General features: G+C 34.6%; 1 protein-coding gene and 1 long non-coding RNA gene across 2 annotated transcripts in view; one reads left to right on the forward strand and one right to left on the reverse strand.

Annotated features, from left to right (window-relative positions):
• The window catches only part of Slc2a13 (solute carrier family 2 member 13), a 323,327-nt gene that overhangs the window by 287,120 nt on the left and 8,859 nt on the right, over positions 1-27,348 (forward strand). The window lies entirely within an intron of this gene.
• Positions 1,881-27,348, reverse strand: part of LOC113196563 (uncharacterized) — a 51,846-nt gene continuing 26,378 nt past the window's right edge. Inside the window, exon 4 of the long non-coding RNA XR_003302564.2 lies at positions 1,881-1,959. This is a non-coding gene — a long non-coding RNA (uncharacterized LOC113196563). The remainder of the gene's footprint in view (positions 1,960-27,348) is intronic.

Genomic DNA, 27,348 nt, shown 5'->3' on the forward strand with positions numbered 1-27,348 from the left:
TCACTGCTGGGAATCTAACCCTGGGCCTCACACATTCTGGGCATGCGCTTTACCACTGAGCTACTGCCCCAGCCTTTTTATTTAGCTACTTGACTTTTTACATAATCTTAAAATGGAAAACTTCCCCATTTTTTATCCTATCCTTGATTAGGTCATGAGACCAGCCCCTCTTAAGCAGGTCCTCATCATCTCTAGAGCACATCTCTATTTTCTTTATGGCTGTGCATTTTGTGTATTGTTTTTGAATTTGCTACTACAGAAGCCTCAGTTCTTTCAGGTCACCTTGGAAATAGCCCTGCCAGTTCTTATACAGCATAAGTTGCATTCCTGTTTGTATCACTCTCAGAATAGATTTTAGCCACAAGTTGTCTTCTGTTTATAGTTTTCATGCAGAGCATGTTGGAACCAATTACTTTTTTGCAAAACTACCAAAGATTTAAAGATGTATTAGCCGTGTGGGAAGCTCAGTGGCAGTTGTGGAGTTGCTTTTTTTTTTTTTTTTCATGTACCCAGAAGATTGGGATGGATCCAACTAAATCACAATAAATGTCGTGTGTACATTTTCTCAGCAAGGAATATTTATCATGAAACTGTAGACAAAGGTGGGCACCAATGTTGTCTGTACATATCAGTTGTTCCACTAAAGATAGGGAGCAATTCTTACTTCAAAGAATTCTGACAGGTTGCAAATTTTCCCATTATAAATTTGATTCTCTCTGCACGGATGAGCTGTAAGTCCCAACACGATTCTTCCTGAGGTGTGTGAAATCATGATTCCACCTACCCTGCTTTGTCTCAGTACACATTCTTGTATGACAGGCCCAAATTTTGAAAGCACCCCATTGCTGTATCTCACTGACATGCATTTTCCATTTTTTCAGTTGCTTTTAGTTGCTTTTACCACTGACATTTGTCCAATCTTTTTGACCCAGCTATTATTTAAACCTCAGTTTTGTTTTCTTTTTAAGCCCTTATACTTTTTTTCCTTTATATAGTTTACTCTGCCAGTTCTAATAGAAATGAAACATTTTTACTATAATTTTGGAGATTCCTCTGGTGGGTCCCTGTAAAATTGTACAGTGAGGTTACTAATGTTAAAATTAAAAAACAGAATAGTGATTCTCAAGGAGGTTCTACCTTACCCAAAGTGATGGGATGGGACAAAGATTATGGACTTGCATATAGTTTGAAAACAAGCAGCACCTTTGTTCATTACACTGATTTATTTTAGGACAACTTATGATGTATTTTGAGTTTCATTTAGTATTAAAGAAATATGAGGTTTTTATTTATGCTAAGGTGCCATGAGAAATGTCCTGAAAGTTCAGGAGAAAAACTGGGACCAGAGGTGATGTTCTGTGAGTCCATCCTGAGCCAGAGCACCAGCCAGGGTCTTTCTGGGCAGTGTCTGCACATTTCTGTGCAAGGAGGCCAACAGAAGTAGGTGGGAATAGAAGACTTCCCAGGAGGGAAGCAGTTATTCAGTGGGTTAGAAGTTAAAGGGCTCTCTGATGCATAATGTGTTGTCATTATGTTTAGATGAAGTTACTTGGGGTTCTAGATTTTAATTTGGTAAGAATTGAGGTGTCTCCTTTGGCATTCAGTTTTTTATTTAGTCTAACTGATCTTCATTTAATATTTCAGATTCCTCGTATTAGTAATCCATGCAATGTAACAAAAAATTAGAAATTTCAAACAGTAAACATTTTATTGTCTCAGTTTTTCTGGGTGGGAATGGCTGAGTTGATAGGTTCTGGTGCAGTTAGTCTCATGGCAATTGCAGGCCTCTGAAGGCTTAACAGGAGCTAGAGGATCCACTTCCAAGGTGGCTCATTCATGTGCCTGGCAGATTAATGTAGATTGTAGTCAAACAGGCCTTGCTTTATCTTCATGGGGAATTCTCCTGGAGTTGCTGCTTGAGTGCCCTCATAACCTGGCAGAAGGCTTCTTCTCCCAGAGCTAGTGATCCAAGAGAAAGAAATACAGAAGCCACAATGCCTTTTGTTAACTCATATCAGAAGTCATCATTCCACAATATCCTTTAGGTTGCACAGACTAGTGGGTGCTTCACAAGGACATTTCAGGAAGTAGGGCCACTGGGGGCATGTTGAAGACCAAATCCCACAACCCTGAATAAAAATCATGTTAGAAGTTATTTTTAATGAAAGCAATAGCTTTTATATTTCATGGATGGAATATATGAGTTGAACTATAATTAATTTTCAGTATATGTTTGTGTATTTTCATCTTAGAATACAATTAGGTTATCTGCTTTATAGTTATCATTTTCACAGAGTAAAAGTTACCAGCATGAGACAACAAAAGAGATGCAGTTGTCTTCATAATCTATGTGAAACTGACTGAAATATTTAGCTACTTTAGAAGAGATGGGTTATTAGATTAGCTTCTCATTTTGTGTTAAATCATCACTTAAATATTGTTCCCATATTGCTAGAGACCATATTGTGCTAGAGAACTACAATATAAATGAGAAAATTATTGAGTTGAAACAGGAAAATAACATTATAATTATAGCTCAGGAAATGCAAGACAGAAATTCAAAATAAATTCAATGTATGCTAAAAATGTTAGCATTTTATATCATACTTAAAGATAATTATATTGTAAACATAATGCAATTTTTACCATTATTTCCCAGTTGACAGGCTTAGGGATACTTGTATGCTCACTTTAAATCACTCAGAGATGTGCTACTTTCATAACATCTGAATTTATGCAAATAATAAAATGAACAGTTTTCACTGTCCATTACCTACTATTATTTACCCTAGGCAAGTTTTCAAATAGCACCTTTTAGGTTATGTTTAAAGCTTTTAAAAATGAGCAAAAAGCACTCTGTACAGTGATGTCAAAAATAAAACAAATCATCTTCCTAACTGGAAATCTGGCAATGTTTCAAGAGGCTGTGCTATAAGAAGCAGCTCCATTTCTAGAAATATGCCATAAGGAAGCAACCTAGAGGAAGTCAAATATGCATATGTTCATGGCAGAATTATTGTTATTTAAAAAAAAAGGTTGGAAACTATCCAGCAGGCAAATGGTAAAATTGATGCACTACATTTTTTTTATTTTATACGATATTTTTTTAGTTGTAGTTTGGACACAATAATTTTATTTTATTTATTTATTTATCTATCTATCTGTCTATCTATTTTTATGTTGTGCTGAGCATTGAACCCAGTGCCCCATATAAGAGGGGCAGGTGCTCCACCACTGAGCTACAGTCCTAGCCCCATGATGCTGCTATATTCTTATTGTATTAATTAACAGATTAAACCACTGAAGCCAAAGGACCATCCCAAACAGACAAATTTACATGTAAACTCTATCTCAGTTGTGTAATATTCCAGGGATTTAGTGTCATCTACCATTAGGTTATCAGGGACTGAGGTTTTCTCTTTATTTCCAGAAGTCCATAGGATTTTATACTTCCCACCTAGTTTCAAGGAACTTACTTAGACCTTGTGCCAACCCATAGGATGCCAGCCCATGGGAATGGGGGGAAAGCAAAGGAAATGACCAAGAAGTCTTATACCTTCTTTCTGTTTGAATCCCATTGGCCCAAATTTAGTTACATAGTCATATTCAAGTTAAAATTAGAATGTCAGAGACTGCACCCTGCATTGTGTGGATGAATAAAACATAAACACTGCCAAACATAACTTTTAAAATATTTTTAAGCCAAGAATCCAGTTACAAAAAGTCATTTACTGTATGATTTTATTTATATTAATGTCCATAAAAAGGGGGAGAGAGAAGCAATTGGAGAGTGATGCTAATGGAGCTGGAGTTTATTTTTTATGTAATGAAAATGTTTTAAAATTAGATATTGAACATAGTTACAAAACTATGTGAATACTCACTGGATTGTATATTTTCAAAAGATTAGTTTTATGGTAATAAAAAGCTTTAAAAAAGAAAAATGCCCCCATGCATAAAGGAACAAGGAAATTTTTCTTTCTCATCCTTGGCATGGATGAGGAGAAATTTCCCTAGCCCAAAAATATAAAACCAGAAGTCAGCACTTACATGGGTCTCAACCTGTGTGTCAAAATCTTTCCACTAAAATTTATGCTAACATGGTTCTGCTTCTGAGCACCCTCCTGGTGTCTAGCAACAGTAAATGAAAACTCTCTGGAAATTTCAACCTCTGTCCATGCTACAAATCATTCCACAGACAAAATTCTACAGAAAATGTTCAGACCACAGTGCAAATCACAAAATATAGAAGGGAACTAGGGACCATGAGTAGAAATCTGTGAAATACAAAGCAGAAGTACTGGGCCTGAAAAAAAATTACAAATATTGAAGTTAATAAAATCATGATGATTAAGATGTTTTAATTTTTTTCAAGTTTTAGAAGCATTAAGTAGAGACTAAGGAGATTTATAATTATAAATTATTAAAAGTCTAGAAAAGAATTATATAATGAATTAAGTTGAAAACTATTATATAGAATTATCAGTAGATTTGATGCCATAGGATTAATAAACTGGAAAAAAGATGAAAATTTTATCCTGTACAAAATTAACAGACATAGAGAAAGAAAGAAATCAGGATAGAAGAGAGGATAGGATAAAGCCATTTGGTGTACTTCGAATCAAAATTCAAGAAGGAGAAAATGGGACGGATGAAGAAGAGGCAATATCTGAACATGTGAAAACTTTTTAATCCGTGACATTAAGAAGCCCAAAGCACCCCAATTGTATAAGTTAGGTGATATCCACTCTACACACATTAGAGTGACACTGCTAAACAATAAAAAGGGAGGAAATCTTAAAAACAGCTCATTGGGGTGGGAAAAGATATGATCTTCAAAGAAAGAGCAATTAGACTGACACCTTATTTCTTCAAAAAAGAATTAAATTCTATCCTCACTGTGCTGAAGGAAATGCACATCAACTTATAATTGTGCACAATGAAATAATATTTCAAATAATGAAAGTGTAAAAGTCTGTCGGTTTCTCAAAAAAATCACTGAATCTCAAAATGAAATAATACAAAATTTACTGTATTCAAACATCTACAACAGGGAGAATACTCAAACTTCAAGAATGATGGGAAATTTTTCATGGAAAAAAAAGTTTGCTGGGCATTGGTCAGGCATTGCCAGTGTAACAATCTGGAAGAAACTTGTTTTTCCATTGGATTTTCCACTATGATTGTATTACTTACAAATTATGAACAACTTTTAATAGATAATATGGTACACACATGTGATACACACATGTGTATCTTTATGACATAGGAAAGATGAAGGATTTTTTGAAACCAGGAATGGAAAATGCCATAAAGAAAAATATAGACATACTTGATTATTTACTGTTCAGAATCTTGGTTCATGAAAAGATACCATAAACAAAGTGAAGACAGAAATCCTCACCAAAGAAGGCATTTGCAATATATATACCTGGCAAAACCTTAGGATTTAGAGTTGCACTGCCAAAAGTGTAGACCCATAAAATATGTGGCTTTGAGCATTTGCAGTGAGACTTTTCCCAATTGAGATGTGCTTCAATGTAAAATATACACCAGATTTGACATAGTATGAAAAAAAGTCAAGTTTCCTTAATAATGTTTCTACTGAATACATGTTGAAGTGAAAATATTTGAGACATTATATTCAATAAAATATATTACTACAATTAATTTTTCTTTTTTACCCATTTAATGTGGATCATTTTATATATTGCAGACATTCCTGATCCACATTATACCTAGTTGTTACTGTGAACCAGTGAGAAATAGACAAACAGTCCAATTGGAAAATAGTAAAGAACAGACACTTTCTAAAAGCACTTAGTCAAATGGTCAATAAATACATGAAAATGGAGCACAAATTATTCATTAGTAAACATAATGCAAATTAAGACTATAATGAAGTAACACTTATCAACCTGATTAGCAGATAATTTTTTAAAAAATGTTTTTTAATTTCTTTTTCACTGCTATTGAGATATGTCTAAAATGTATGAATCAGAAAAACATAATTTAGGAATGAAGTCATAAAGTAAAGTACACAATATTCCATTGCAATAAATTCAAAACCAGGCACAACAAAGAAATACACATTTTCAAAATATACCTATTGGTAGTATCACCATTCAGAAAAACAAATCATAAATTACATAAAATTCAGGATAGTAATTATCTCTGGGACCAAGGAAAGAGATACAATCAGAAAATAGTCCACAAAGAACTCCTAAAACCTGTTTACAAGAGTTCTTACCTGGTTACTAAATGAATTGTTGATTATCTTATTACTATTCTTTAACATATGTAGATATTTTATAAATTCTTTGTATTCATGACAAATTTTTATAAATGAAAGCAAGTATAAAACGACTAGAGTATGAACCTAATCTTATTTGCGCACGCACACACACACACACACACACACACACACACACAAACTGTATTTGTCAATATGTATGGGAAAAGAACTTGAAGGAAGTATCTTGAATCATTATTTCATGATAACAAGACAGAAACGTGGGTGAATAGCCAAGAGTTTGAGTCTGGAAGTTTCAGGTTGAAGGACAGCTTTAATTTTGAGTTGCTTCCAATAGAAATCAGTCTTTTGGATTTTTAGTGGCTCTATACAAATTTCAGGATTCCATTTTTATAGTTCTGTGAAACATGCTTTTGGTATTTTGATAGGGATTACATTGAGTCTAGATGACTTTGGATTGTATGAACATTCTAAACAATAAAGATTGTTAGGTCCATGAACATGGGAGATTTGTGTATGTGTATGTGTCCTCTTTGACTTCTTTCACCAGTATTTTTACAGTTTTTGTTGTAGAGATCCTTCACCCATTTGGTTTAATTCCATTAATTGTGTTTATCAAAAACATAAGCAACATTATATCATTACCAGCCTATATAGCCACATGGGTATTTTAGCACATTTTAGATGGCTCCTAATGATTTTAAACATACAGAAAGTCATACTGGTCAATTTGGACATACATAAAGTCTCCTAAAAGTATAGTATATTTTAATATATACCCCCAACAAATATGTGGAATGGAGATTTATTATTTTATTATGTAATTGTTCTTGATATTCATAAATTACTACATTTTCATACACAGGCCAAATTTCTAGGATGGAATTGACAGTACAGTACTATGTATTATATTAGTATTAGTGAAGTTTGTATTATGCGTTTGATAAGTGATAATACCCCTCCATTTTTGATAGATTCGTGACTAGCAAATAACAATGAATTATCAATGCACTTGTGCATTTGCCCCTTTCAATTTTTAGACAATAAAGGTTATATGAACCTCTCCAAAGTACATCCATTCACCTAACATCATGATTTCATTTATTTATCATAGGCTGCCTCCTCTTGTTTAACCCTTGCTATTTATTCATTTTTGTACCAAAATTTATCATTATGCTAGATGCAATGACACATGCTTGTAATCCCAGCAAATCAGGAGGCTGAGGCACAAGTACAAGACTAGCCTAAGGAACTTAATAAGACCCTGTTCAAAAAAAAAAAAAAAAACAAACTTTGTGGTAAAGCATCCCTGTATTCAATCCCCAGTGCCAAAAGGTAAATAGAAAAGTTATCATTATGGTTCAAATAGAATGCTGACATTAGTTAATATGAATAAGAGTAAGATTATTCATAATCGCATGGAGAACTTTGTTTAATAATAACTAAAGAAGAAGTCAAGAAAGATGTTCAAATGTTCTAAAAAGACTGACAAGAAGATAGTATGCCTGAGATAAATAAATGAGCTGAAAGAAAAATGTCCTCTGCTGTAGGAAATATATCCACAAGAGAATATTGTAATGTATAAAACTTCATGAAAAAAATATTGTTTTCTGTCCTTGGGGATGGCATGATATATGCATTTTATTAATAGAAACAGTAATTGCTGTTTTTTTAAAATGATTTTATTTCATGATAAGCATTTTTAAATAAAGACACCAAGTTTCAGGTAAAAATAACTAAGCCCATTGGTAGACCAATAAATGGTAAGCCAGCATTCAGATTGTTACACTGCAAGTCTTATATATTAAAACCTCTGTACAAAACTGGCCATATACCCAAATCCATCTGCATGTCTTCTAGCTTTTGAGGAGACTGAGTCACTCTTATTGTATATATCAGAGGATTTTCTTAACACCTATCTATAGTACCTTGTTTTTACTACATTACAGGGCTTTAATTTCTTATTCCATACAAAAATTTAACTATGACTGATTTGAGACATGTATAGCTCTCTTATGGCCACTTGCCAAAAATAAAAACAAGTAAACAGGGGCTGGGGATATAGTTCAGTTGGTATAATGCTTACCTGGCATGCACAAGGTCCTGGGTTCAAAACAAGTAGACAAAGAATAAGTTCTGAGTAAGCCATTCACTTAAATCTCAATTCACTACTATAGTGAAAATAGTCTTTGCACATCTTACAAGAGAGAGAATTCAGATATTTAACCCTGTAAGTACAGATAGTACAAAGAATGATTCATTCACTAAGGCTGTGTTTCTGCAGCTTAATGTTCTGTCTCTGAAGTTTCCCTATTCCTAAATTTCCATGACTCTGGTCAGGGTAACTACACTGATCCAGTCATCTCTGAACCCCACGTCTGGATTTTGTTTCCCTTGTACATATGACAAAGTCTACTTAAAGTGTACATTTTAGTGCCTGAGAAACACCTTTCCCTTATCAGGTTGAACTTTGGGACATATTATCAGCCTCCAAGAATCTTCTGGGAAAAAACTGCACCCAAGTAAAACACAGGATTTTTAAAATCTGCCCTGTACCATATGTCTTAAGTTAGAGTTTGTATTGTAACCTAAGAATTTTTCTTTATATTCAGAGACTTTAGCCTTACTTTTAGGCATAGTTCCTGGACCATGGTTACTTTGACTGCACAAGAATACAGGTTCAGATTCTGGTATGGCCTATCTCTGGAAACCGCTATTCTTGGGATCCTTCTCTAGGCTTCTTATGTTTAGGAGGCCCGATTTGCTTTGCCATGCGTGTGCTGGAAGATTTATTAGGAGGACACTAGGTGCCTTGAAAGCCAGAAAATGAACTTTACTACAAGTTTATTCCTAGATTAGAGAAACTGTGAAGAACACTATCAACAAATTGTTGTTTTTCCTAAGGTTGAGTAATACATGAATTTACTCTGAATGATTTTAGTAAATATTGTTTAGTGTCTTCTCTCAAAGTTATACTGATAATGGGTACACACATTGAGTGAATTTAGAAATTTCACAGTTAAAATGTTCAGTGAGCTAAAAGAAGTAATAATGAATGAACTTAGAAAGTACAGAAAGTGAAAAAAAGATCATGTAACTAAAGAAGGATTCTGAAAAAGAACCAAATGGATATCCTGGAAATGAAAGAATCGATAAATCAAGTTAAAACTTCAATTGAAAGCAGCACCAATAGATTAGACTACATTGAAGATAATTATTTGGCCTTAAAGACAAAGTATATAATCTGAAAAAAATTTGATAATAAAGAAAAGATGTTAAGACACTATAACCAGAATATTCAGGAAATCTGGGATAATCTTAAGAGATCAAGAATATCTTGGTTAGAAGGCAGCACCAAAATACAAACTAAAAGAATGCATAATATTTTCAATGAAATAAAAAAATAATTTTCCATATCGTAAGAATGAGCTACAAATCCAAACACAAGATACATTAACCCCCAGTAGAACACAAATAGAACCCCAAATAGGCAAGATCAAAAAACTCCTCTGCAAGACATACTGTAAAGAAAATGCGTAAGGATATAATGTTAAGAGCCGCAAAATAAAAATGACACATTACATTTAAAGCTAAACCAATTTGGATTTCAACTGATTTCTCAACCCAGACCCTAAAATCCAGGAGGGCTTAGAATGAAATATACGAAGCCCTGTAAGAAAATGGGTACCAAGGACTGGGGCTGTAGCTTGTCTTGCATGCATGAGGCCCTGGGTTCAGTCCCCAGCACCACATAAAAATAAACAAATAAAAATAAGATTAAAAAAAAAGAAAATGGGTACCAAGATAACTAGGTCAAACAAAAGCATCCTCCAGAATTCAAGATGAAATAAAAACCTTCCGTGATGAGAAGAAAATAAAACAATTCATAACTACTAAGCCTATACTACAAAATAGTCAATGAAATATACCATGCAGAAAAAAATGAAAACCCAACATAGGGATAAATTGCACTAGGAAAATAGTCAATTAAAAGAGAATCAAGTATGAATTAAACATTAGAAATTTGGCAGGAAATAAAAATCATCTCTTTTAAAAACACTGTAAGTGGTCTAAACTGTCTAATCAAAGACATAGGTTGGCATATTGGATGAAAAAACAAGGTGCAACTGTATGTTTATAATAGAGACTTAGAGACAGCAACATCTACAGACTGATAGTGAGAATGGGGAAAGATATAGCATGCAATTGGAAACCAAAAGCAAGCAGGAGTGGCTACTATTATATCAGACAAAAACAGACTTAGGTCAAAACTAATCAGAAAAGACAAGGTCACTTAAGCTGGTTAAGGGAATCACCCCACAACCAGATAAAACAACAGTACATATACATATGAGAGAGAAACACTTTTCAATATAAGGAAACACAGAGATCACAAGATAATATTGAATGATTTCAACACATCTCACCATTAAATCATCCAGATATAAACAGAGTAAATAGTCTTCAGAAATAAAAAATACTGTAACTTAAATGTGCCTAACAGACAACAATAGAATATTCCATCCATCAACAACTGAATTCACTTTAATTACCATGGAACTTTGTCTAAATTAGGTCACAAAGCAAATAGAAAATGGAGATAATTCCTTCCATTCTATCATGTTATAATTGAATGAAGTTAGAAATCAATCAACACCATGATTAATCATTCAAACATGGAGATAGATGAATGAGGAATGGATTATAGAAGTGATCAGGAGAGAATTTTAAAGTTTTAAGAAACAAATGAGAAAAAGACACAACATATCAGAATCACTGGAAGAGTATGAAAGCAGTTCTAAAAGGAAAACACTGAGTTCCTACATTTATTTTTTTTTTTTTCAGTTCTTCCTCTACCATGGTTGATCAGAATTTGTTTGTCTTTCCCTGTCCTTAGATTACTGATAGTTCTTTTTCTTCTTTCTTTTCTTTTTATTTATTTTTTTTTATTGGTCGTTCATAACATTACATAGTTCTTAATACATCATATTACACGGTTTGATTCACGTGCAATTTGTATACGGGGTAAAAGGGGGAGTTCATAATCCACGTGAGTTCCTACATTTAAAAAAAATAGATACCAACTAAATAATATAACATTGCACCTCAAGGCCCTAAAAAGAGAAGAACTAATACCAAAATTAGTAGAAGACAGGAAATAATTAAATCAGAACCAGATTTATGGGACTGAGAATTTTAAAAAACTAAAGGACCAATGAAACGGTTGATTGTTCAAAAATATAAACAAGGTTGATACACCCTTAGTCAAACTAATGAAAAGAGACAACACAAATCAAATTTTGAAGTTAAAAAGGAGATATCACCACAGATACTTCAGAAATTCAAAGAACATCATTAGAAATTATTCTGAAAATGTGTACTCCAATAAGCTAGAAAATCTTGAAAATACTGAGAAATTCCTAAAAACATGATCTACCCAGATTGAAACGTGAAGATACAGAAAGCTTGTACAAATATCAAACAATGAAATTTAAGCAGCTGTTAAAAGCCTTCCAACAAAGAAAAAATAAAAAACAGGACTACTAGACCTTTAATGAAGAACCAATACCAATCCTCCTCAAATTATTCCATAAAATAGATAAGGGGGAAATACTGCCACATTAACTCTGTGAAGCCAGTATCATCCTGATATCAAAACCAGAAAAAGACACATCAAGGAAAGAAAACTTCAGACCAACAACCTGTTGAATACAAAAGCAAAAAATCCATGTACAAATATCAATATTGAAAAACCACACTCAAAAACACATTAAGAAGATAGTGCACCTTGATCAACTGGATTTCATTCCAGGGATGCAAGCTGGTTAGATATATACAAATCAATAAACATAAGACACTACATAGAGTTAAGAATCACATGATTTTCTCAACAGATGCAGAAAAAGCACTTAATAAAGCCCTGCACTCATTCATGTTTAAAATACTACAGAACCTAGGAAAAGAATAAATTTCCCTCAACTTTGTAAAGGTTATAATATGACAAACTGAAGGCCAACATCATACTAAATGGAGAAAAACTGAAAGCAATTCCATTTAAAAAAGGAACAAGACAAGGATGTCCACTCACATCTTTCCAATTTAACATAATCCTTGAAACTCTAAACAGAGTAATAGGCAAGAGAAAGAAATTAAAGGGATACAAATAGAAAAAGAAGTCAGATTATCTCTGTTGATGACATGATACTATATTTAGGAACCCCCCCCCCTCAAAAAAAAAAAAGAAATTCCATCAGAAGCCTTCTAGAGCTGATAAATTTAGCAAAGTAGTAGGTACTAATTAGGAACACTTCCATTCACAGTACCCTCAAAAAATAAAATCAAATGCTTGGTTAAAAAAAAAAAAATCTAACCAAGGAGGTAAAAGACCTTTACAATGAAAACTGTAAGAACATAAAAAAGTTGAAAAAGACCTTAGATGGAAGTATCTCTCATGTTCTTGGATAGGCCACATTAATATTGTCAACATGTCCATACTGCCATATAGATTCAATGCAATCCCCATCACAATGACATTCTTCACAAAACTAGAGGAAAAAATAGTTCTAGTATTCATTTGGAAGAATTAAGAGATCCAGAATAGCCAAAGCAATCCTGAGCAAGAAGAATGATGCTAGAAGCATAATAATGCTGACCTCAAATTATGCTCCAGAGCTATAGTATCAAAAAGAGCCTGATACTAGCAACAAAACAGACATGAAAACCAATGGAGTAAAAGAGGAGACACAAGATACGTCCACAGATATAATCATCTGATATTCAACAAATGTGCCAGAAACATACCTAGGAGAAGAGTATTTTAACAAATGGTGCTGGGTATCCATATGTAGAAGAATAAAATTTGATCCATATCTGTTACCCTGCACAAAAACAAAGTCGATCAAAGACCTAGGAATTAGACCAGAAACTTTGCAACTGCCAGAATAAAATGTAGGCCCAACACTTCAACATAATGGCACAGGTACTGACTTCCTCACCAAGACTTCTAAAGCACAAAAAAAATACGACAAAGGATCAATGAGCACTATGGCATCAAATTAAAAAGATTCTGCACAGCCAAGTAAACAAGAGCATGAAGAGAGATCCTAAAGAATGGGAGTTCTTTGCCACCTTCTCCTTAGAAGATTAATTTCTAGACCATATGAAGAACTCAAAAACCCTATTCAAAAAAACTAATTAATAAATGGGAAAAAGAACTAAATAGATATTGCTCAAAGGAAGAAACACAAATGGCCAACAAATATATGAAAAAATGATCAACATCTCTAGCAATCAGAAATGCAAATCAAAACTACATTAAGATTTCATCTTACTCCAGTCAGAATGGCAATCATTAAGAATACAAATAATAATGCTGCAAAGGTGTGGAGGGAGAGGGCACACTCATATATTGTTGATGGGACTGCAAATTATTACAACTACTCTCTGGCAAGCAGTATGGAGACTCCTAAAAATGCTAAGAATGGAACCAGCACATGACCCAGGTATTCCACTCCTTGGTTTATATCCAAAAGATCTAAAAGCACTGTAGTACAGGGTACAGCCAGCTCAATGTTTAGAGCAGTGCAATTCAGAGTAGCCAAGTTGTGAAACCAGACCAGATACCCATTAGCAGATGAATGGCTAAATAAAATGTATATAAATGGAGTTTTACTCAGTCATAAAGAAGAATGAAATTATGGCATTTGCTGGTAAAGGATAGACTGGACATCATCATACTAAGTGAAATAAACCAAACCCCAGAAGATCGAATGTAAAATGTTTTGTCATATGCAGAAGCAAGTGCAAAATATAGAAGAAAAAAAGTGGGGGTGGGGATTGTTCCATGAAAACAGAAGAGAGATCAGTGAAGTAGAGTAAGAGGATTGAGGGGGATGCAGGACGGAATGAAATTGATCAGGCTATTCTTTGTACCTATATAAATACACCATAGTGAATTTCATCTTAAAGCAGTAGTTTTCTTTCTTTTAAAAAATATATATAAATAGAACAAAAACCAGAATAGAGGAAAGGGAACAATTGGAGGGTAAGGGAAAGTAATGGGGACTCAAATGGAGAAATTATGTTTGCATAATTATGTCAAAATAAAACCAATATTATGTACAAATATAATGCACTAACAAGAAAAAATTTTAAAGAGTACAAGTTCATTACATTATTTAATTCTCAATTCCTGTATTCACAAAACAGCCAGAAAACAATACTGCCTTTTGCCTATTCAATTGCTGCAAATATTCTTCATTTCTATAAGTTAGAGCTGTTCTCCTAGGCACCTCTATAAATGCAGGCAAATGTTCTAAGCCCACTACTCGGAGTTTGTCCAGGTCCTACACAAGCCCATTCACTTTTGCCCATTGCTACCAGACCTTTCCCAAGGATGATACCACCCATGTCTTCTAGTAGGTCTTTTCTGTTGTTACACTTATGTATATGTTTGTTGGGAAATACAAAGCTCCCCCTCACCTGCCAATTTATTTTAATTTCTGTATCAGTAATTTTGCCACTTAGTCATAAGTGATTATAAATGATAAGAATGAACATTTAAATTCATCTACTTGTATTCTTATACCTAGAATACAACAAAAATCTATTTGATTATATAACAAATTTATTACTCAAAGGAATGATTACCTAGAGTTGTTACTTTTCAATACCTGTTCTTGATCAAAATACACAAAAGTTCATGCCAAGAATAAAGAATAAAATGCATTACTAATTCTCTCCTTATATAAAATTGCTTTGTAAATAAACTTGAAGACTCTAAGGGAATACTTTTGTGACATTTGTCAAATAAGAAAATGATTAATTCATTCAACAAATATTTACTGAGCCCCAACTACGTACATTGTTCTACTTATGTAGTGTTCTTTTATTATGCCACTTTACATGTCACTATACCAATCTCTGAGGCATACCAGTGATGCTGTGAGAGAGGAGGAAGGTTGAGCAGCCTCCACAGTGCAGAGGCCTCCCTAGGTGTGAAGTCACCTTTAGAAAGATGGGTGAAATATATGGTTGATGTGATATGATTTACTTTGCACCAGTACCAGGAACAGATTAAAAGGATTTTAAGGTGCAAGTCACCTTTAGAAAGATGGGTGAAATATATGGTTGATGTGATATGATTTACTTTGCACCAGTACCAGGAACAGATTAAAAGGATTTTAAGGTGTTTTTAATTCACCAAAAATTCATTTATTTAAATGTTTGTAAAACCATCTTAGATTTAGGAGGATCTTAGTTTTATTTGTTTCATTGCTGATAATCAGTAAGGTGTTTCAGAGTTTCTATACAAATCAGAAAGTGAGAAAAAAAGGCAATTGCCCTTAAAATGCTTAATTTGTGATGCTATAATGTTTTCACGTTGATAGTTATTTGAGATGAAATGTGAAACTACCTTACAGTTTATGGTTTTACAAAATAATTTTGTCAATAACAGCTCAATTTGTGTTTTTAAGTAATTGCCGAGTACCCCCTTAAATATGTTTTCATGCTCTAAGCAACTTCTTAGAAAAGTCTTTTTTAATTTTAGTTACTGACATGACTATATCAGAGAAAATCAGTATATAGCAGGTGTTTTAGAGTATGTATTATTAAAAGACTGCCTTCTTATTATATTAGAATACTGTTATTCTTGTAGTACATTTGTAGTGTTGACATTACTGCCCTCAAATGAGTTTCCTACTTATTGAGAATGCTGTGTGATATTTTAACTTCCAGTTCATATATGCATCCTTTTTGTTCTAATTTGTATTGTGTGCTTTGGGACAAAATGGATCCCTAGTCAGAAGACAGTACAGAGGACACAGGCCCAAATCTGCCAAGATGCTGCTCATTTTATTTCCTGATACTCTTTGAGCAGCATTTTATTCCACTCATTTTGGATACAGATTTCTGAATTATTTACATTCGACATTAGGAAGAATGCTAACTTGGGAGATTCAAGCAGTTTTCATCTCATCTCTTTTCCATTTAAATTCCGTGAAAAGTAAAGCACCTCAAAAAAGAGAGGTTTCCATATATTCCTGGCCTGGAAGGATGACTGTGCTGAAGGAGCAGGAAACAGCAGAGTGAGTTTCAAATGCTAACAATGCTATGTAATTTGGGGAAAGTTATTATATTTAAAAAGACTTTCTTGTACACAAAGATGTAAGCAGTGAGGCTATTGCTCTGAATTATTAGAAGAGTTAAAAGAGTTCATATATGATAAGGTGTTTTGTATATGGTAAGGCTGTGTACAAATTATCAATTTCATCAATTGAGAATTCACATCTACTCACGACATGTCTGTTAGGAGCACAGTTTTTAAAACTCACATTTGCCAAAAAGCAGCTGTAGAATGGATTGAAAAGAATTCAAAAAAACAAAATATGCCATTGTTTATACAAGACAGCCCACAGTGACAGATAAATCAGCCTGCATTCATGCCCATGCACCTGCAAGGATGGATCATACAGTGCTCTCCTTATGGAAAAGTGCTGCTCCTTATACTGCCAATAACTGGAGTTAAATACCTAAAGATTTCTTAGAATTTAGGAAATTTTGACAGCAAGTAATATCTCTCTTTTATGATGCTTACAATATAGTGGGAAAATTGGTGTCAGATGACCAAGGATCTGTTTAATGGGAACTGGTAAAAGTATTTTTTGTTTTATTTGATATTCATGGAGCAATTTAACTGTGTGTCAAGTGTGCTGAATACTGGTTCATGAAACCTAGAGAAAGAAAAGATAACAGGTATTGTGTTCTTACTACAGTTATACTATTTATTGAGGGTTATAAAATCCACAAATAAGAGGAATAAAATACAATCAGGAGTGTGAAACCTTAATTGTGGAAAAACGTCAGGTCTCTGAGTGGAAACTTGAGAGATGGTATAACTTGCTATCATGAGATTTGTCACAGAGCAGTTACATGAAGGTCACATGGAACCCTGTTCCATAGAAATAATGTTGGCCCAGTGATAAATTGTATAAATTTCACTTTTTTGGTTTGAAAAAAATAATGTTTTAATTAAACTATTATTAAAGTATTATTATATTAAATCATAGGAAAGTTAATTCCAATTCAAAGTTATGTCCAATTTAAAGAAGAACATAGGAAAGCTATGCTATGTCCAATTCATTCTTCAATCTTTCATATTCCCATTCCCATTTTGTTCCCTTCATTCCTCTTTGTCTAATGCAGTGAACTTCTAGTCTTCCCTCCTCTCTGCTTATTGAGTTAGCTTCTGCATATCATAGAGAACATTTAACGTTTGGTTTATTGGGATTGGCTTACTTCATTAGCATGATAGGATCCAGTTCCATCCATTTACCAGAAAATGCTATAATTCATTCTAATTTATGGCTGAGAAAATTTCCATTGTGTATATGTACCACATTTTCTTTATCTATTATATGTTTATGGACACCTAGGTTGGTTCCATAGCTTAGCTATTTTCAGTTGTGCTGCTACTGATGTGACTACCTCACTACAGTATGCTGATTTTAAGTCCTTTGGGTATAGACCAAGGAGTGGGATAGTCGGGTCAAATGGTTGTTCCATTCTAAGTTTTCTAAGAAATCTCCATACTGCCTTCCAGATTGATTGCACTTACTGTTGCTTGTATTCTTGATAGCTGCCATTCTGACTGGAATGAGATGAAATCTTAACAACAGTTTTGATTAGCACTTCTCTAATTACTAGAGATGTTTAACATTTTATCATATATTTGTTGATTGTTGTATATCTTCTTCTGAGAAGTGTCTATTTAGTTCCTTGGCCCATTTATTCATTGGGTTATTTATTTGTTTGTTTGTTTGTTTGTTTGTTTTGGCATTAAGTTTTTTGAGTCCTTTATGTATCCTGGAGATTAGTTGCTCTGATGTGCATGTGGTAAAAATTTTCTCCATTCTGTAGGCTCTCTCTTTACCTCATTAATTGTTTCTTTTGATGAGAAGAAGCTTTTTAGTTTGAATCCATCCCATTTATTGATTTTATTTCTTATACTTTAGGAGTCTTGTTAAGGAAGTCACAGAATAATCTGACATGATGAAGATATGGGCCTACTTTTCTTCTCTTAGGCACAGAGTCTCTGGTCTAATTCCTATGTCCTTCATCCACTTTGAGTTGTTTTGTGTATGGTGAAAGAGAGCTTTAATTTCATTTTATTGCATATAGATTTCCTGTTTTTCCAGCACCATTTGTTGAAGAGGTGGGAAACACTCCAGTGTATGTTTTTGGCACTTTTGTCTAGTATGAGATAACTGTATTTGTATGGGTTTGTCTCCGTGTCTTCTAAAGCATTGGTCTACATGTCTGGTTTGGTGCCAATACCATGCCATTTTTATTACTATAGTTCTGTTGTATAATATAAAGTCTGATATTCTGAAGCCTCACTTTTCATGCTGAGGATTGCTTTCGCTATTCTGGGTCTCTTATTTCTCTGAATGAATTTCATGGCAGTTTTTTTTCTATTTCTATGAACAACACATGGGAATTTTAATAGGAATTGCATTACCTATGCATTTTGGTAGTATGCCCATTTTGACAATATTAATTCTGCCCATCCAAAAACATGGGAGATTTTTCCATCTTCTAAGATCTTCTTCAATTTCTTTCCTTAGTGTGTGTTTGTAGTTTTTATTGTAGAGGTCTTCCACCTCTTTTGTTAGATTGATTCCCAAATATTTTTTCTTTGAAGCTATTGTGAATGGAATAGTTTTCCTAATTTCTCTTTCAGTTGATTCATCACTGATATATAGGAATATAATTGATTTATGGGTGTTAATTTTATATACTACTACTTTGCTGAATTCATTTTTGAATCTAGTAATTTTCTGGTACAGTTTTTTGGGTCTTCTAAATATAGATTCATGTCATAGCAAATAGGGATAATTTAAGTTCTTCTTTTTTTTATTCATATCCCTTTAGTTTCTTTCTTCTAACTGCTCTGCCTAGAATTTCAAGGACTGTGTTGCCTAGAAGTGGTGAAAGAGGGCATCCCTGATTTGTTCCAGTTTTTAGAGGGAAGGCTTTCAATGTTTTCTCCACTGAGAGTGATGTTGGCCTGGAGTTTAGCATATATAGCTTTTACAATGTTAAGGTATGTTCCTACTATCCCTAGTTTTTCTAGTGTTTTAAATATGAATAGATGCTGAATTTTGTCAAATGCTTTTTCTGCACCTGTAGAGATAATCATGTGATTCTTGTCTTTATGTCTAATGATGTAATGAATTAGGTTTATTGATTTCTGTATGTTGAACCAACCTTGCATCCCTAGGATAAACTCCATTTGATTATGGTGCATTATCTTTTTAGTATGTTTCTGTATGCAATTTGCCACAATTTGAGAATTTTTACATTTATGTTCTTTAAGGATATTGGTCTGAAGTTTTCTTTCCTGATGTGTCCTTGTCTGGTTTTGGTATCAGGGTGATACTAGCTTCATAGAATGAGTTTGGAAGAGTTCTCTCCTTTTCAATTTCATGGAATAATTTGTGAAGGATTGATGTTAGTTCTTTGATATTCTGGTTGAACTTGGCTGAGAATCCACCTAGTTCTGAGCTTTTCTTTGTTGGTAGGCTTTGTATGGCAGCTTCAGTTTCATTGCTTGAAATTGATGTGTTTAAATTTTCTATATCCTCCTGATTCAATTTGGGTAGGTCATACGTCTCTAGAAATTTGTTGATGTCTTCAACATTTTTATTAGAGTATAAATTTTCAAAATATGTTCTGATTATTGTCTCTATATCATTAATATCCATTGTGATATTTCCATTTCATTGCGAATTCTTGTAAATTGGGTTTTCTTTCTTTCTCTTTGTCAGCTTGGCTAAGAGTTCATCAATTGTATTTATTAATTGTATTCATTTTTTCAAAGAACCAACTTTTGTTTTGATTTCAGTGACATCAGCTCTGATTTTAATTATTTCCTATCTTAGACTGTTTTTATTGTTAATTTGTTCTTATTTTTCTGGGGCTTTGACGGGTAATTTAGTTATTTGTTAACTTTCTATTCTTTTAATAAATGAGCTCAATCCAATGAACTTTCCTCTTAGCAGTGTCTTCATAGTGTCCCAGAGATTTTGATATGTTGTGCTGCTATTCTCATTTACCTCTAAATATTTTTTTAAATTTCATCCCAGATTTCTTCCATTTGTCATTCAATACAGTATTATTTTCCTGGTGATAGAGCAGATTTTATTTTATCATTGATTTCTAATTTTATTTCATTATGATCTGATAAAATGCAAGGTATAATCTCAATTATTTTTGTAAATTTTTAAAAGTGACTTTGTAGCCTAAGATATGGTCTATTTAAGAGGAGGATCTGTATGCTACTGAGAAGAAAGTATATTTAGTCATTGATGGATGAAATATTCTATATCTATTAAGTCTAAATTATTAATTGTATTTTTTAATTTTGTATTTCTTTGTTTAGTTTTTATTTGGAGGATCTATCCAGTGGTGACAGAGATGTGTTATTGTCACCCAGTATTATTGTGTTGTGTTCTCTTTGATTCTTGAAATTAAGAAGGGTTTATTTGATGTTAGTAGATGCTCTGCCACTGAGTTATAGCCCCAGCCCCTGAGGTAAAAATTTCATAAATTAAAAGTAAAGGAATACAAAACAATGGAAATAAACTAATCATACATCCCAGTGCTCAAAAATCTGATCCATGAAAAATAACTGGCTTAAAAAATGCTACAAATTAGAAAAAAATACAAATATGGATATGTATAAATGTCATGAACCATTAAGATCACAATTGGACAGAGAAAAGAAAAAAAGAGGGAGGGAAAAAATCTTAAGATAAAGAATTGTTTCCTTGGAGTTCAAAAGATTCTCAGCTACTCTTCTCACCATTGTTAGATGAGGTCATCTAGAGCTTGATGTCCCACCCTTCAGGTAGACTGCTGGAGTAAGGCAATCCTATAGGCAAAATTCTGGAGGTGGGGTTTGTGCTTAGGTAAGCTCCCTGCTCTTCAATGAATGCAAAATTGGTCTGGAGATTTCAAATCAGTTTATCCCCAGGGCCCAGCAATTGCCAGTCAATACTGGAAGACTGTACCACAGGGATCTCCCCTGGGTTCCACTTGTGTGTTGGAGGAGCCAATTCTTACTTCATACATCAACTGAGGACCCCATGTTTCCAGACCTGAGGTTCAGTGTCCATACTCAATCTCTACTGTCCCTGCATTTTTTAATTCACAACTAGGCATGTCACTCCTAGCCAGTCCTGCAAGCAGCTTAATTGAAGGGGGAGGGATAGAGCTGAGTGGGTTTCCATGACCAGTTGTTGCCTGTGTAAAAGTGATTTTCTCCTGGTCACTTAGCAGACTCGATGACATGCAGTGTGGATTTGCAAGTATTTGGGGCCAAACTCAGGTTTGTCAGGAATCAGCTCCCCAGCTGCCAGCTCTTCCACCACATCTCCAAAATGGTTCCTTACTCTCCTCCCTATACACTGCTAGGAGAGATGGGGCTTCTTTCCTGCACAAAAATATCGTGCAGTGCACCTTTCAATTTACTTAGGCAATGTCTTTGATCTCTAAACTCGCTGTACTCAGACATGCCTCAGGCCTCCTAAAAAATGTAGGTTCCTTTAATTCCCTTATCGCTCCACTTTGAACATGGAGGGGACCACTCTGGCTGGTGTCTCCAGCTGCAGCTGTCGTGCTGGGGATTTTTTCCTTATTTTATTATGTCCAGCCTCCTGAGTCCCCAATCTGCTTTGAATGTTCAGTATTAAATTCCAGTAAAGCCGGCCCCCACCCACTTTTTTTTTTCCTTACCCACCTTGCTGAGACATTCCCTAAGTGCTTTCTTGGTTTCATGCCACAGAGCATCCAGGAAGCTGAACTTCTCTATATCATCATCTTAAAACCTGAGTTTTTATTTTAGGACAGTCTTGCTGAGTTGCCCAGGCTGTCTCAAATTTGCAGTCTTCCTGCCTCGGCCTCCTGTGTCATTAGAATAATAAATATGTACCATGGTGTTCAGCCAGGTTGTAGGTTTAATAATGAATAAAGGAAATATGTGAAAAGCCAGATAGCTGGAAAGAGGACCAGCCAAGGAGTCAGAAGCAGAGCATATAGGCAACATATGACTTTATAGGATGGGGAAATGGGATAACTTCACTGCAAAGACTTGTCCCCTTGCCCACGCCCACAAGGAGGCCTAAGTTGATCTCAGGCCCACCAGCCTATGAAGAGCAATAATCCCAATGACTTAGCTGACACAGGAAGATTTCAAGTTTGTGGCCAGCCTTAACAACCAAGTAAGGCTCTGTCTCAAACAATAAACAAGGGCTGATGATGTAGCCCAGTGGTAATGTGCCCCTGGATTCGATCTCTAGTACAATAAGTAAACAAATAAGGAAAAACTGGCTTTTAGCTTCAAACTTCTAAAGCTCTTGAAATTTAATTATGACTAATTTAATTGCCTCAATAATTCTAAATATTTTATTTTTACCCAAAACTCACAGTAAGTAACAAAACCCAATTTGTTTTTCAACTTCCTTTTTTGACAATCCTCTCTAGGAAAATTACAAACCAAAAACAGGGAGGGGCAGGGAGAAAAGCTAGGCAATAGGAAATCACACAAGGCTGAGATATTCACCTTGGTCTATGTGTATATCACAAGCTAGGAAATCATACTTTGCTATAAATATTCAGCTGTGTATATGTTAATAGTTTAAAAGTTCATGTTAGGTTATTAAGTAGAGACTGTGCCTACAGAACAGCAATTGAAAGTGGGAAGTAATGAGCCAAGTTTGTAATAGTAACTTTTCCTGGTTTCTTTGATAGGATGCCCAGAAGTCTAAATTTCTTAAGATTTGTGTTGCAATAGTTTACATCATCCTAGTAATCTGAGTGGTTGTCCTTTTTTTTTTTTTCCTTTATTTTATCCTCAGATAAAAGTAACAGTAACATTTCCTAGGAGATACTTTTATCTTTTTCCAGGTATCACTTCAATACCATTTTTAAATTCTGTTTAATCTGATCATAAATTCCCACCAGTAAAGAACTATTAGAGTTAACATTTAAGGATAGCTATTTTGTGTTGAAGTGATAGCTTAGTGATCTTTTCCATAGCAATCACAGTCCTGCATGAATAACTGGATACGAAATCATGCTTCACTCACACAGTTCTCATTAATAAATTATCAAGTAAAGCATGTGCAGTAAACCCAACAGAAGACTGGGAAATATGTCACCCAAACCATGGTAAGTCCAATACATAGGGGCTGGAGTGTAGCTCAGTGGTAGAGCAATTGCATAGCACACGTGAGGCCATGGGTTCCATCCCCAGCACTGCAATGGGTGAAAAAATATATCACTTCTTCCCATAATAAGCTCTCCCATCTCTTTTCCAAAATCCTGGGTATTTTATAAACTCTTAGAAAGGGGCAATGTTCTGTGTGTTTATCATGTCATCATAGTGAATAAAGAGGTAATGCAAAAAGCATGTGTTGTGTAGAAAGCAAAGAACATTATTATATTTCTGACTGTGGCAAGAGCAGTTGCATATTTGCACTGCTTTGTTTCTTTCTTTAGTTCTTTGGTTTACAACTATCCATATCAGATGGACCGATAATATAAAAGAAACAGGAAGAACTAGCTCTACATGGGAACTGGCTTGTGGGGTGGGTGTTTAGTGGGCAGAAGAGAATTATTTCACATTCAGAGAAGGCCATTAATTTCTAGATGTGTTACTAAAGGAAGTATTATGGGCCTCAAGACTAGAGCAGGCAAATACCATTTATTTGGTCTACAGTCAGGTAGTAGTCTAGTCATTCTGCTAGGAAAGATAGTTCTCTTACTCTCAAGAGAAACATGTCACCTTCTTGATAAGCTTCCACTGCTTTGTCCACCATAGTACCCTGCACATAGCTTTCTATTATTGTGCCATTTTCTGGTTTTGCTCTAAGATGTAATGCTGCATCAGAGAGCATGACTTTATTTCTAATCTCAACCCACACACTGATGTCAAAGTATTTTTGTTCCTTTTCGGGAGCATTATGTTCTTCCACCAGCAGTTGCTAAGCCAGGAAAGCATGAGGGTATTGTGTAATAATATCAGAATCTACATCTCCACTTTTTAGTTGGGATTTGTAGTGTTTATATTTTGAAGGTCAAGAATGATGTCACCTTAGTCATTTGCTACATGTATGTATTGCTGAGTGCGCAACTGAGAAGTCAGTGCCTGCACTGCTTTCTAAAATCAGCACAAAGATGACAGTGGGTTTATTTGGCCATTTTTACACAGAGAAACATGCACAGCCAGACAGGGAAAGCTGTGTGGGTAAGTGGAGTTCACCTCAGAATATGCTACTTACCATTCTCACAGCAATACCACATGCAAGAAAATATGATAGTAACAAAAATAGTAAAGAGAGGTTTTCAGTGCATTTTAGTTATCACTATGAACATTCCTCCCCTACCTACCTGCCTACTTTTCTTTTCCTGTTTTTTCTTCCTTCTTATGATTTTAATAATTCAAAAGACTACTTCAGTGGTGGGAAATTAAGTTGGAAAATTATCAATCATGGGATTATATATCAGGAGATTGCTACTGCTGTTTCATACTTTCAAACAAATGTCAATGTTAAGGCTTCGTTTAACATTCAAGGATTATTTCTCAGGAGATTTATTATAGAGTATAATCTCTGGACTAGAAAATAATATATTTTAAAAATACAAAAATGTCTATTCTTTTGGCAGACACTTATAAGTTGCTCTTGTGCCAAGCAGTTATCCCCTTATTTAATCTCTATTGGGGACTCTTTTTTTTTAACAGAAAAATTGAAACACTGAGAAATTAAGTGATTTTTCCAAAGTTACACAGCTGACCAGTGGTAGAAATGAAAAATAAATTCATATCTGACATTTGTTTGACCTTGTGTGCTCAGCCCCCTGTGTCATGCTGCAGTGCCTGGGGTGAGGATCCAGCATAGGAGGAGGAGGATTTTATATCAAATGGGAGAATATTGAGCAATGGTATAAACAAGGACGATGAAACTGAGTGTGATGGAGGGAAGCAGCTTTCAGACAGCTGTGTGGTAGGCTCTATACTAACCCTGGAGGCCCAAGAGAATTACGAGTCTGCTTTTAGTTAGAGGAAATGGCATGAGTAGAAGATGTTGGCTCTGGAAAGTATATTCATAAAATAAAGTCTAGTCTAGGTAGAGAATATGATTATGTATAGAATACAACAAAAAGCAGCTATGGCCAAATTTTGCGGGCCCTGTTGGAATTAGGGAAAAAATGGTTTTTGAGCAGCAAACTGGCTAGAACAGCTATAGTGTGGTAGGGCAGAAATTTAAAGAAAGATATGCTAGAAGCATAAAAAATAATTAGAGTATATTTATTTCTATTATAGCACACATTTATAATGTCATAGTTTCTGTGGGTCAGGAATCCAGGCACAGCTTAGCTGGGTCCTCTGTTTGGGATCATACAACACTCAGAACAAGGCTCAATAGGGGATTATTCACTTTTGTTAGCAGAATTTAGTAACTTGTGGCTTTGTGTCAAAGCTGCCCTTATTTCCCTCTGGGGGCCTTCCAAAATAAGCCTTCTGCCTCCTACAACATGGAATCTTGCTTCTTTAAGGCCAGCAAGGGAATGAAAGAGTTCAGCTTAACAGCACTACTATCTTACATACTTGACCACGTATGTCTTGTCACCTTTGCCAGCTTCTGTTGGGTTAGACGCAAGTCACAGGTTCTTCCCACATTCAAGGGCAGAAGAATGCACAGGACATGAATATCAGGAAATGCAGATCAGGGGTCTGCTCTAGACTGTGCTGAGAAGTGGTTTATGACACAAGCACTCAGATTCTGAATTGAGGTGCTTATTAGTGCAAATGGAAGAATCAGATTCAAGAAAGTATCTAGGAAACAGATTTTTTTTATTTGTGTTGAAGATTAAACCTAGGACCTTGTATATTCAAGTGAATGCTCTACTACTAAGCTATATCCACAGCCCATCAGAAATATGATTATGATTTCTGGCCTGTACTGTGTGAAATTGTTTGTATTCATTAATGTCATGTAAGACTCAAAAATATCTTTCTGTGTGTTAGGAAAATCCTTATTTCACAGATAAGGGCATAGCTTTGAAAAGTACTTTAGTCACATACATTCTAGCTTCACAGCTTGCTGTCCCAACCTGGGATTTAACCTTCAGAATTTAGTGTCAGAGTATAAACTCTCAGCCACTGTGCTTTAGTTATACTTAAAAGCAAGGGGATCTAAAATGGATAAGAAAAGGCAGAAGATGATGCCAAGATTTTTAAAAATGCAGTTCAGAGAATGGTTATGTTAAATAAAACAGAAATGGCTCAAGGGGCACTAGTAAAGTATTAATTGATTGTGCTTACACCATATGCCAGGCAGGATGCTAAGCATGCAGATGCACAATGCTCACACAGATAGGAACATTTAATGTTCTAACAGCCTGGTAATAGTCCTTTCACCTATTTTACAGATTGAGGAAACAGGACCATGCTTGTGTCCATCTAACTCAAGGTTCCATAAATATAATAATTGTGTTCTAATTACTGACACATTAAAAGCACCCATCATATAAATTTTTGCATGAACACAACAAAGTAAGTGGTTAAGTCATGATTTGCAGTTATAGAAGCCCCACCTTTCCTCTTAGAATACATTTCATTGTAGCCATATTATGTTTAAGGGTATAGCAGGATATCTAGATGTGAATGTTCAACAGATACCTAAACCCCATCAATAGAGCTTGAAAAAAGTGTCAAGGATAAACTAAAAATGGGTATCCACGTGGAGATTATAGTCTACAATTAGACGGGATGATGACAATAGAAGGCATAAGCCCAAAGTAAAACTTCAGAGAACACTTTAAAAAGCAAAGAGGGAAGAGAAGAAAGGAAGGATATCAGAAATATCAACCACCACAGAGTAAATAAAAGAGATCATAGATGGCATTTTGGTGAGCAGATTCAGGAAAATAGACCCCAACTAAGTCAGCTGGCAGGTGACAGGGTATGGGAAAGGGTATGGGAAGGAAAGTGAGAATGTAGAGTTCATGAGTAGAAGTGCCTCTGTGGT

The sequence above is a fragment of the Urocitellus parryii genome, chromosome 5, assembly GCF_045843805.1.
Source record: "Urocitellus parryii isolate mUroPar1 chromosome 5, mUroPar1.hap1, whole genome shotgun sequence".
Taxonomy (NCBI): domain Eukaryota; kingdom Metazoa; phylum Chordata; class Mammalia; order Rodentia; family Sciuridae; genus Urocitellus; species Urocitellus parryii.